We start from the raw sequence: 13,023 nt of genomic DNA on the forward strand, positions 1-13,023 counted from the left end.
AAGAAGTTGGTAGGCAATTGATGAAGATAGGTTCTTAATAATGATATGTGAGAAAATGCCAAAATCCTAAGGAATACTGTCAGTGAACTTATTCCAAAAGGAGTTAGCTTCTATGTCATAACTAGAAAAAGCAGTAGAATTGTGGTGTTATTTTCCCCATTAATACGTATTCTTTTGAAATGGTATTTTGAAAAATGAATACAGGGGAAATATGGTAGATGTGGGAAAACGTCTTTATTGTTTGAAAGTGAAAGCTCAGGTGCAGGTGAAGTGTCAGGATGTCTGTAATTTTCTTTAAATTCTGTAATTTTCTTTAAATTGTTTCAGGATTATGACTTGCATGTGCATGGAAGTATGTGTGTATAATAAAGGAAATATGGCAAAATGTTAATAACCGTTGCAGCAGTAGGTAATTCATTCTCATCTCTTCTATCTCCTGTGCTTAAAAATATGTCTAACTTTTCAGGATGCCTGGCTGGCTCAATTAGTTAAGCATCCAACTCCTGATTTCATGGTTCATGAGATCGAGCTCCGTGTTGGGCTCTGCATTGACAGCACGGATCCTCCTTGGCATTTTCTCTCTCTCCCTCTCTCTCTGCCCCTCCCCCACTTGTGCACACACTCTCTCTCAAATAAGTAAACTTTATGTATGTTTAACTTTTCGTTATGAAGATTTTAATGATGGGAGCAAATCACATATCTGGTAAAGGGTTAATATACAAATACATAAAGAACCATTACAATTCAACTTTGCTACTACTGATGAACAGCAAACAAACAAACATGATTAAAAAATGGTGGACAACTTGATAGACCTTTCCCCAAAGAACATATACAAATGGCTAACAGGCCCATGAAAAGATGCTCAACATCACTAATCATTAAGGAAATGCAAACCAAAACTACAATAAGATACCACTTCACTCTCGTCAGGATAGCTACTATCAAAAAACCAGAAAATAACAGATGCTGGTAAGGCTGTAGAGATATCAGTACCCTATGCACTACTAATGGGAATGTAAAATGTGGTGTTGCGATGGAAAATGGTACGGTGGTTCCTCAAAAAATTAAACAGAATTACCACATGATCCAGCAATGCCACTTCTGGGCATATACCCCAAAGAACTGAAAGCAGAAAGCAGGGAATCAAACAAATATGTGGACATCCATGTATATAGCAGCATTGTCCACAATAAAGTTGGAAGAAATCCAAGTATCTATCAATGGATAAACGGACAAAATGTGGTTTATATGTACAATAGAACATTATTCAGTCTTAAGAAAAACGAAGGAAATTCTGACATATGCTACGACATGGATGAACCTCGAAGACAAAGTCAACACTTACGCTAAGTTAAATAAATCAGTCACAAAAGGACAAATACTACATGATCCTATTTATATGAGGTACTTAGAGAAGTCAAATAGAGATAGAAAGTAGAATGGTGGTTGTCAAGAGTTAGGGTGAAGGGAATGAGGAGTTACTGTTTATTGAGTACAGAGTAGTTAAGGTTCGGGATGATGAAAAAGTTCTGGAGCAGGATGGTAGTGATACAAAATCAAATATGAATGTACTCAGTATCACTGAACTACACAATTAAAATAGTTAAAATTATAATTTTTATGTTATGCATATTTTGCTACAATTTAAAAAAAAGCTATAGTAATGAAGACATTGTGGTACTGCCATAAAGATACACAAATAGATCAATGGAACTGGAGAAAGGCCAAAAATGAACTCATAGATTTATAGACATTTGATTTTCAACAAAGGCATCAATGCAGTTCAATGGAGAAACATGTATCTTTTTAGCAAATGGTGCTGGAACAACTGGACAAACTTATGTAAGGGAAAATAAGCCTTTATCCTTATGTTATACCATGTATTCAATTACATTTATACAGATCATAGATCTAAGCATAAAAATTAAAATCATACAGCTTCAACAAGAAAACACAGGAGATTATCTTTGCAATCTTGGAAATAAAGATTTCATGAACAGGACAAAAAGACACTAACTGTAAAAGGAAAAAACTGATATACTGAACTTCATCAAAAGTTTTAAGATGCTCACCAAATGACATTGTTATGAAAATGAAAAGGCAAACCATATGCTGAGAGAAAATATTTGCAAATCACATATTTGATGAAAGACTTGTATAATAAACATATAAAGAACTTGTGAATCTGAATAATAAAAGCCACACAATTTTTAAAAATAAGCAATTATACAAATGTCAGTTAAGTGCATGAAAAGATGCTCAGTATGTTATTAAGGAAAAGCTCAGTATGTTATTAAGGAAAAGCTCAGTATGTTATTAAGGAAATTTAAATCGTAATGATATACTATACACCTATTACAATGTCCAAAACTGAAAATGTAACAAGAGTTGGTGAGAATGTGAAACAACTAGAATTTCCTTACACTGCCAGTGAGAATGTAAAATAAAACCACCACTCTAGAAGAAGCTTGGCGATTAAAAAAAAATTTTTTTTTAACGTTTATTTATTTTTGAGAGAGAGAGAGAGAGACATACACACACACAAAGTGTGAGCAGGAGGAGGAGCAGAGAGAGAGGGAGACAGAATCCAAAGCAGACTCCAGGCTCTGAGCTGTCAGCACAGAGCCTGAATGCGGGGCTCATACTCATGAACAGTGAGATCAGATCTGAGCCAAAGCCAGACACTTAACCGACTGCGCCACCCAGATGCCCCGAAGTTTGGCCAATTTTTTACGAAGTTAAACATATGATGATGCCACTCAACTCCTAGATATTTGCCCAAGAGAAACACAAGAAAAACACTTATACATGAATGGTTACAGCAGCTTTATGTTTATAGCATGTTGATAGCAGGTCAATACTGGTATAATCCAAATTTCCATCAACAGGTGAATGGATAAATGAAGTGTGGTATATCTATACAACGGAATACTACTCAGCAATAAAAAGAATAAAGTAAAGACTGGGAACCTTTTTTCTTAAACATTTATTGTTTTACAATAAATATATTATTTTTAAAAGAGCAGAAAGTAACATTTGAGGAAAAAAAAGAATAAACTGATGATACACACAACATGGATGAATCTCAAAACAATTATGTGGAGTCTGAGTACCCCCCCCAAAGTACATTCTGTGTGAGTGCATTTATATAAAATAGTTTACAATATAAATTGATAGTGACAGCAGATCAGTGATTGCCTAGAGACAGAGGTAAGGATGGACAGATTACCAAGGGATACAAGTAAACTTTTGGGTGTGATGGATAGGTTCATTATCTTGATTGCAGGGATGGTTTCACAAGCGTATAAATATTCAAACTCTTCAAACTGTACATTTTAAATATGTACAGGTTATTGTCTGTCATTCATACCTTAATAAAGAACGTAACCTAAGAATTCTAGAACATGCAAAACTCTGTGGTTCTCATGTGAAGTTGACCGAAAGGGAACTCGGAAAGTTTATCACCCATGTACACTTTCTTAAGGGGGAAAAATCTTCATGAAGACAATCTGGCCAACAAGATTACTCATGAAGAATTGCAAATGAGGAAGCTGTCTTGTGAAAGATAGGCAGATGGTCACGGTAAAGGAACTGTGGAAATAAGATTAGAAAAGCAGAAAGTAAATGTTGTTTTTGAAGTATAAGCCACAAAATAGAAAAATCATTTAATTATAATAAAGAATAAAAATCTCAGTACATGCCAACAAAACACCCTAAGTATTGAGAGAAAGTAAAAAATCACAATAGACACTATTTTGTTTTTGAAATAATTTGAGAAATAATAGGTTAAACATAATTTAAATGTATATCTGAAAGTTAAGCCCCTAAATCAAGAGAGAGAAAAAAAACAAAAAAGGAAACATAAAAATTGGATGCAGTAAACACATATACAGTATGATTAAAGGAGATAAACTCATCTAGTTAAAAAAGACAAAAGGATTGTGTTAGAAAACCAAAGCCCAACTGTAAACTGTAAATACCTAATACAAAATGATGCAGAAATGTTGACAAACAATGGGCAAAAATAGGGTAAATGTCCCTATACCCCAAAAATGGGAAAAGGGAAAAAAGCACACAGAGAAGGGTTACAATATTAATAATCTTACAATGAAAAGATTTGTTGAGTTTGTGGGTTTTTTTTATGCTTTTTGTGTCAGAAAATATTTATTCCACTCTCACGCTTGAATGACAGCAGTTGGGTATATAATTTGAGATTCAAAATCATTTCTATCAGAATTTTTACATCATTTCTCCATACTGTTTCAGCTTCCAGTGTTACTGGTTTTGTGTGCGTGTGTGCGTGTGTGTGTGTGTGTGTGTGTGTGTGTGTGTGTGTGTGTGTTCAGTTTCAAGTTAGTTAACATATAGGATAGTATTGGTTTTAGGAGAAGAATTTAGGGATTCATCATTTACATATAACACCCAGTGCTCATCCCAACAAGTGCCCTCCTTAATGCCCATCACCCTATTTAACCCATCCCTCTACTACCTTCCTTCCAGCAACCCTCAGTTTGTTCTCTGTATTTAAGAGTCTCTTATAACTTGCCTCCCTCTTTTTTTTTTAATGTTTATTTTTATTTTTGAGAGAGAGAGAGAGAGAGAGAGAGAGAATGAACACAAGCAGGGGAGGGGCAGAGAGAGCGGGAAACACAAGATCCAAAGCAGGCTCCAGACTCTGAGCTATCAGCACAGAGCCCGATGTGGGGCTCGAGCTCACAAACCATGAAATCATGACCTGAGCCAAAGTTGGACTCTTAACCGACTGAGCCACCCAGGCACCCCTCCCTCTCTGTGTTTAATTTATATTTTCTGGGTGGGCAATGTGGTCAAACACCTTTCAGTGTCTTCTTTGCCATCTGTATGTTCTTTTCAGTAAAATGTGTGGTCATATCCTTTGCTGAGTCCAACTGGATTTTTTTTTTATTGAATTTTGAGAGTTCCTTATATATTCTAAAAATGAGGTCCTTTATCAGATACATGGTTTGCAAGTATTTTCTTAGCCTATAGTCTGGCTTTTAATTTCTTCACGTGGCCTTTTGCAGAGCAAGCTTTTAATTTATCAGCTTTTCCTTTACGGATTGTACTTTGGTGTCTTTGGTGTCAAGAACTCTGCATAGCCCTATATCCTGAAACTTTTCTCCAATTTTTTTTCCTAAAGGTTTTATAGTTTTATGTTTTATATTTAAATCTACAATCAGTTTTGAGCTAATTTCTGTATACAGGGTATGAGGGCTGTCTGTATATTTAATACTATATAAATATTTTTTAGTGTTCTTTGATCCTAGTTTTTAAGGCTATTTCTGAGCCAGTTATTCAACTTCTTTTGTACCATTTATTTTTAAAACAGAAGGTAGGAAATGGTAATGTGAAGAGAGTACAGAGTCAAAAATGGGCATGAGATGGAGAGCAGAGAGTTCTGAGAAGACTTAGAATTTGAAGTAAAAAAACACAAAGAAGCAGCTCTGCTTGCCCTAGCCAAGCAACCATGGGAAATCTGTCAGGAGACTTTCTGTCAACTGTGAAGAGCTGCACAGATGTTAGCCTCTGATGAAGGCCTTCCTGTGTCCCATGCATGTCCCCACCTCCAGCAACAGGTAACTGACTTGACATGATGAGAAACAGCTGCTCTGGGCATAACGTTAGTTGTTTATATTGTAAAATGAGAAACCATAGCTATGTTTGCAGTGAAAATCATAGAAAGGAAACAAATCAAAGTATTAACTTATATTACATTTGGTACTGGGATACAAGCATAACACCCCAAGCCCCACTCTAGAGCATGGTGGTTCAGAATGTAGGCTTTAGAGTCCAAAAGCTTCGTTTTGAATTCTAGCTTTACCACTTACAAGGCACTTACTGGGTTAAGTTACTTAAACTCTCTATACTTTAATATGCCTCCTGGTAAATGATCATAAAATTAATGACTAACTCATGTATTTAAGAATTTAAAAGAGTGCCTGGCACTCCACAATATCCAGTAAATATTACCTGTAGTTATTTATTATTTTTCCAAATCTTCCATATTTTCTACAAGAATATATTTCTTTTATAAAAGAACTACTTTACAAAAAAAGATGAGTACTTTTATAATTCTGTATACATCCAAATCACAGATCCTTCTCCCTTTATCTTAAGAAAAGAGTAAGGCCATTCCCAAGAAAATTTAGAACAGAGGCTGATAATCTTACAGTCCACAAGCCAAATCTAGCCTGCCACCAGTTTTTTGCTTTTCCCTTTTATTATTATAGTAAAATACACATAATGTAAAACTTAACCATCTTAACTATTTTTAACAGTATAACAGTTCAGTGGTATTATTCATAGTGTGTGACGTTACTACCATGTATCTCTAAAACTCCTTTCATCTTGGAAAGCTGAAACTCTATACCCAATAAAACAACTTTCCATTCCCTCCTCCTTCCAGCCCTGGCAAGCATCATGCTACTTTCTGTGTTTATATTTTGACTAGTCTAAGTACTTCATATAAGTAGAACCATGCAGGATTTATCTTTTTGTAACTGACTTATTTCACTTAGTGTATGTCCTGAAGGTTCATCCATGTTGTACCATATGTTGACCTTTCCTACTTGTTTAAAGTAGTGTTCTACTGTATGTAAAAAGTGGTCTATTGTAAACTTCATTTTGTTTATCTATATATCTTTCAACGGACCCTTGAGTTGCTTCCATGCTTTGACATGGTATATAATCCTTTTAATATGCTTCTACATTCAGTTTGCTAATCTTTTGTTGAGGACTTTGTATCAATATTCATATAGGATATTGATCCGTACTTTTCCTTTCTTGTAGTGCACTGGCTTTGGTATCAGAGTAATGCTGGTGTCATAAAATGAGTTAGGAAATGTTCCCTTCCTCCTAAATTTTTTGGAAAAGTTTGAGAAGGATTGGCAGTTTTTCAAATGTTTCGTGGAATTCACCAATGAAGCCATTAGGTATAGGGTTTTCTTCTTTGGGAGATTTTTGATTACTGATTGAATCTTCTTACTTTTTATAGGTCTATTCAGAGTTTTAAAAATTTCTTTATGATTTAACCTTGGTATGTTTCTTAGAATTTGTCCATTTAATTGAGGCTACCCAATTTGGTGGTGTACAATTGCTCATGGTACTCTCCTATAATCCTTTTTATTTCTGTACAATCAATAGTAACATCCTCAATTTCATCTCTGAGTTTAGTAGTTTGGTCTTCTTTCATTCTTAATCCACATAGGTAAGACTTTGTCAATTTTGTTGATATTTTCACAGAACCAAATTTTGGTTTCATTTATTTTCCCTATTTTTCCTATTCTCTAGTTCATTTATCTCTGTTCTCATCTTTATTACTTCCTTCCTTTTGCTAGCTTTGGGTTTAGTTTGTTCTTATTTTTCTAATTCCTTAAATTATAAAGTTAGGTTACTGATTTGAGATTGTTTGGGGTTTTTATTTTTATTTTTTTAGGTAGGCTTCATGTCCAGTGCAGAGCCCAATGCAAGGCTAGAACTCAAAACCCTGAGACCAAGACCTGAGCTGAGATTAAGAGTTGAACGCTTAAATGACTGAGCCACCCAAGTGCCCCTTTTGTTTTTTAACATAAGCGTTTACAGCTATAAATTTCCTTCTTACCACAGCTTTTAGTGTGTCACGAGTTTCTGGTGTGCTGCATTTTCATTTTCATTTATCTATCTATATTTTCTAACTTCCTTGTGTAATTTCCACAAATTTCTGAATTTTTCAGTTTTCCTTCTGTTCATCTTGTGGCTGGAGAAGAAACTTTGTATGATATCTATCTTATAAACACTTCAAGCGCGTTCTTCAATAGTCTTCAATAGACTTCTGGGAAGAGTAGGAGGATCCTAACTAAGCTCACCTCTTTCCCACAGACACACCTAGGTAATAGCCACATCAGTGCAACTAACCCAGAAAATGATGTGGGCTGGGAAAACAGACTTGCCACAGTTCACTGCAGAGAAGAGGCCAACTGAAAAGAGTGGGAAGGGCAGAAACATGGTTGGGAATCAATCTCCTAGCGAGTCTAACCACAAGCAGGAGGGAGGGACACAACAAGCAGGGAGTAATGATAGAAGCAAACTATACACCATGCACCCCAGACAGGAGGACCTACCCTAAGAAGATGAGATCTCATAACATCTGGCTTAGAAAACCAATGGGCCTTAACTTTGCAAGTTTTACAATCAGTGGAGCTTAACTTAACTCTGGGTACTTTACAAACTCTAGGTCTGGGAGAGCTAGAGGCCATTAGGTAACTGAGTCCCTTCCTTTAAAGAGACAACATGACACACAAATCCATGGAAGTACATCATAGAAGCAGCAGTCTGAAAAGTGCCTGGGGGTGTATGTGAAGGTGATTTATTTACTAAAATCAGAACATGTGCTGGAGGGGGAGGAATCTTTAGGAGACTTCCTTAAGAACAAAAGATCTGGTGGGTACCATCCCCCACCCCCTCACATAGCTAGACACTTGTGGGAGCCAGTGAAAACAGCCTATTTGCTAAGACGGCAACACCACACACCAGCATTCTCCTGCAGATCTGCCCCGTCCAACCTGCCCCACTCAGTAGAAGTCCCTCCCAAGTGGCTCCTGCTGTCACTTCTTGCAAGCAGTCCTGGCAGGGACCAGTACCACTCCAAAGTAACTCCTCCTCTGGGGAAAGGGGAAGATAACCACACACACCAGTCTGACTACAGCCCCGGCAGATGAAATGGGGGTAGACATCTGATCTGACTGCTGGCCCTGTCCACCAATAAAAACCTCTCGGGGGGCACCACAGAGAGAGAGCTCTGAAGTTCCGTGCAACTGTAGCCTAGGCAAACTGGAGGAGGGCAGGCATCTGGTCTGACCACTAGATAACACCTAACTACAAGTGCAAGGCAGCCCCAGACTGGCTCCTTAACAGCACAGGGACCAAACTGTACCCCAAAGAGGTAAAGTGGACAACAGCAGCTAACTGGACTGAAAACAAATGCTGCTCAGCCACAACAGCAGGACACACACAACCCACATAGGGGACACCCCTGAAATGTATGGTTCTGGTGAACGTGGGTCATTGCACTACAGGGCACCACAGGTACTCTTCTCAAGGCCACTACTTTCAACATCAGGAGATAGGGTAGATTTTTCCTAATACATAGAAATTAACACAGAGTTAGACAAAATGAGGACACAGGAATATGTCCCAAATGAAAGAACAAGACAAAAACACATCAAAAGGGTTACATGAAATGGAGATAAGCAATATGCTCAACAAAGAATTCAAAGTAATGGTCATAAAGATACTTACTAGATTTGAGATAAGGGTGGAGGATCTCTGTGAGAACTCATTACAGAGAGAAAATATAAAAAAGAACCAATCAGAGATGAAGAACTCAATAATTGAAATTAAAAATACACTAGAGGATATCAACAGCATATTTAGAGGAGGCAGAAGAACAGATCGGAGAACTGGACAACAGGTAATGGAAAGCAAACAAGATGAAAGATCAAAAAGAAAAAAAGATGAGTAAAAAATGAGAATAGGTTAGGGGAATTCAGTGATGTCATTAAGCATAATAACATTTGCATTATAGGGATCTGAGGAGAAGACAGAGAAAGGGGCAAGAATTTTATTTGAAGAAATAATAGCTGAAAACTTCCTGAATCTGGGGAAGCAAACAGGTATTCTGATTCAGGAGGGACAGAGAGTCCCCAACAAAATCAACCAAAGGAGGTTCATACCAAGGTATATAGTAATTAAAATGGCAAAAAGTAGTGATAAAGAGACTTTTAAAAGCAGCAAGAGAAAAGAAAACAGTCACACACAGGGGGAACCCCATAAGGCTGTCAGTTGATTTTTCAGTAGAAATTTTGCAGGTCATAAGGGAGTGGCATAATATATTAAAAGTGCTAAAGTGGAAAAGCCTGCAATTGAAAATACCCTACCCAGCAAAACTATCATTCCGAATAGGAGGAGAGAGAAAGAGTTCCTAGACAAACAAAAGTTAAAGGAGTTTACCATTAAACCAGCATGACAAGAAACATGAAAGGGAATTCCTTGAGTGAAAAGAAAAGTACATAATCAGGAGGAAACAAATTATGAAAGGAAAAATTTCACAGGTAAATGCAAACATAATAAAAGTAGTAGATTTATCACTTATAAAAAAAGTAGAGACATTAAAGTACAAAAACAATGAAATCAGTTAAATATAGAAAAGTTAGTCAAAGGATTCACAAAATAAAAGGTTGGAGAAAATGACATCATATACATAGAACATGGGTGTGGAGGAATAAAAATTTAGTGTTTCTAAAATAAGTTCAAACCTAAGTGACCATCAACTTAATATTGACTGCTATCTGCATAAGATGTATGTATGAACCTAATGGAAACTACAAATCAAAAGCCAGTAATAGATATGCAAAAATAAAAAGGAATCCAAGCATATCACTAAAGAAAGCCATCAAACAACAAAGGAAGATAGCAAGAGAAGAAAGTAACAGAGAACTACAAATACAACCATAAAATGGTTGACAAAATGGCAATCCCAATCCCATATCTATCGATAATTACTCTGAATGTGAATGCACTGAATGATCCAATCAAAAGACACAGGGTGATGGAATGGATAATAAAGCAAGACCCTTCTATATACAGCCTAAGGGAGACTCATCTCAGACCTAACGAAACATGCAGATTGAAAGTCAAGGGATGGAAAAATATGTACTATGCAAAATGAAACAGAAAGAAAGCTGGAGTAGCACACTTTTATCACAAAAAAAGGGGACGTTAAATTTTTTTAAGTTTATTTATTTGGAGAGAGAGAAAGCACAAGTCGGGGAGGGGCAGAGAGAGAGGGAGAGAGAGAATCCCAAGCAGGCTCCACATCGTCAGCACAGAGCCTGATGTGGGGCTTGAAACCCACACACTGCAAGATCATGACCTGAGCAGAAGTTGGACGCTTAACCAACTGAGCCACCCGGGCTCCCTGACAAAAAAAAAATGGACTTTAAAACAAAGACCGTAACAAGAGAAAAGAAGGACGCTACATAATGATAAATAAAATAATTTAACAAGAGAATATAACAAATGTAAATATTTATGCACCAAATATGAGGGTACCTAAGTATATGAAGCAACTATTAACAGACATATAGAAACTGACAGTATTACAGTAATAGTAGGGGACTTTAGAAAAGTGAACAGATCATCCAGACAGAAAATCAACAAGGAAGCAATGGCTTTGAATGACATATTGGGCCAGAGAACCTAACAGATATATTCAGAACATCCCCAAGCAGAATACACATTCTTTTTAAGTGCACAAGGAACATTATCCCAGATAGATGACATGTTAGTTCACAAACAAACCTCAATAAACTCAAAAAGACTGAAATCATACCATGCATCTTTTCTGACCACAACAGTATGAAAATAGACATCAATCTCAACAAAAATATCTGCAAAGAACACAAATACATGGAGGGTAAATAACATGCTATATATTCATGTGTAACATACAATAAATGATTCAATCAAGAAATCAAAGAGGAAATAAAAAAATACATGGAGATAAATGAAAATGAAAACACAATGGTCCAAAATCTTTAGGATGCAGCAAAGAACCCCAGCTTAAGAAGCAAGAAAAATCTCAAGTAATTAAAAACTCTACACCTACAGGAGCTAGAAAAAGAGGGAAAAAAATCCAGCAGAAGGAAGGAAATAATGAAGATTAGAGAAGAAATAAATGAAACAAGAGACTTAAAAAACAATGAACAGAACAAGGAAACCAGGAGTTGGTTCTTTGAAAAGATAAACATCAGTGATAAACCTTTACCGAGACTCACCCAAAAAAAAGAGAGAGAGAGAGAATGAGAGAGAGACAGAGACAGAGACAGAGACAGGAGTCAAGTAAATAAACTCAGAAATGAAGGAGGAGTGGGGCACCTAGGTGTCTCAGTTGGTTAAGCATCTGGCTTGACTTCAGCTCAGGTCGTGATCTTGAGGTTTTTTAGTTCCAGACCTGCACTGGGCTCTGTGCTGACAGCTCAAACAAAGCCTGCTTAGGATTCTCTCTCTCCCTCTCTCTTTCTGCCCCACCCCATTCGCACTTTCTCTCAATATAAATAAACTTTTAAAAAAGAAAAAAAAAAGAAATGAAGGAGGAGAAATAACAACTGAAACCACAGAAATGTAAAGGATTACAACAGAATATTTTGAAAAACCATATGCCAACAAATTGGGCAACCTAGAAGAAATGGATACATTTCTAGAAACATAAGTTTCCAAAACTGAATCTGGAAGAAATAGAAAATTTGAACGGACTGACTACCAGCAACGAAATTGAATTAGTATTAAAAAAACTCCCAACAAACAAAAGTCCAGGCAGGACCACAAAGATTCATCAGTAGGTGATTTCTACCAAACATTTAAAGAAGGGTTAAACTATTCTTGTCAAATTATTCCAAAAATTAGGAGAGGTAGGAAAGCTTCCAAATTCATTCTACAAGGCGAGCATCACACTGATACCAAACCCAGATAAAGACACTACAAAAAAAGGAAAATTACAGGCCACTATCTGTGATGAATATAGATACAAAAACCCTCAACCGGGCTTGCTAAAATATTAGCAAACCGAATTCAACAATACATAAAAAAAATCATTCACCATACTCAAGTGGGATTTATTGCTGGGATACAAGAGTGGTTCAATATTTATATGATCATCTCAACAGATGCAAAAAAAGCATCTGACAAAGTACAACATCCATTCATAATAAAAACTCTCAACAAAGTAGGTGTAGAGGGTATATACCTCAACATAATTAAGGCCATATAAGAAGAACCCATAACTAACATCATAATGGTAAAAAAATGAGACTTTTCTTGTAAGGTCAAGAACAAGATAAGGATGTCCACTCTACCTATTTTATTCAGTATATTACTGTAAGTCCTAGCCACAGGAATCAAATAAGAAAAAGAAACAAAAGACATCCAAATTGGTAAGGAAGAAGTAAAACTTTCACTATTTGCAGA

At 36.3% G+C, this 13,023-nt stretch overlaps 1 protein-coding gene across 1 annotated transcript in view; it reads right to left on the reverse strand.

The window, feature by feature from the left end:
- Positions 1-13,023, reverse strand: part of TMEM131 (transmembrane protein 131) — a 239,272-nt gene that overhangs the window by 146,100 nt on the left and 80,149 nt on the right. The gene's annotated exons all lie outside the window — the stretch shown is intronic.

The sequence above is a fragment of the Neofelis nebulosa genome, chromosome 9 (assembly GCF_028018385.1).
Source record: "Neofelis nebulosa isolate mNeoNeb1 chromosome 9, mNeoNeb1.pri, whole genome shotgun sequence".
NCBI lineage: Eukaryota > Metazoa > Chordata > Mammalia > Carnivora > Felidae > Neofelis > Neofelis nebulosa.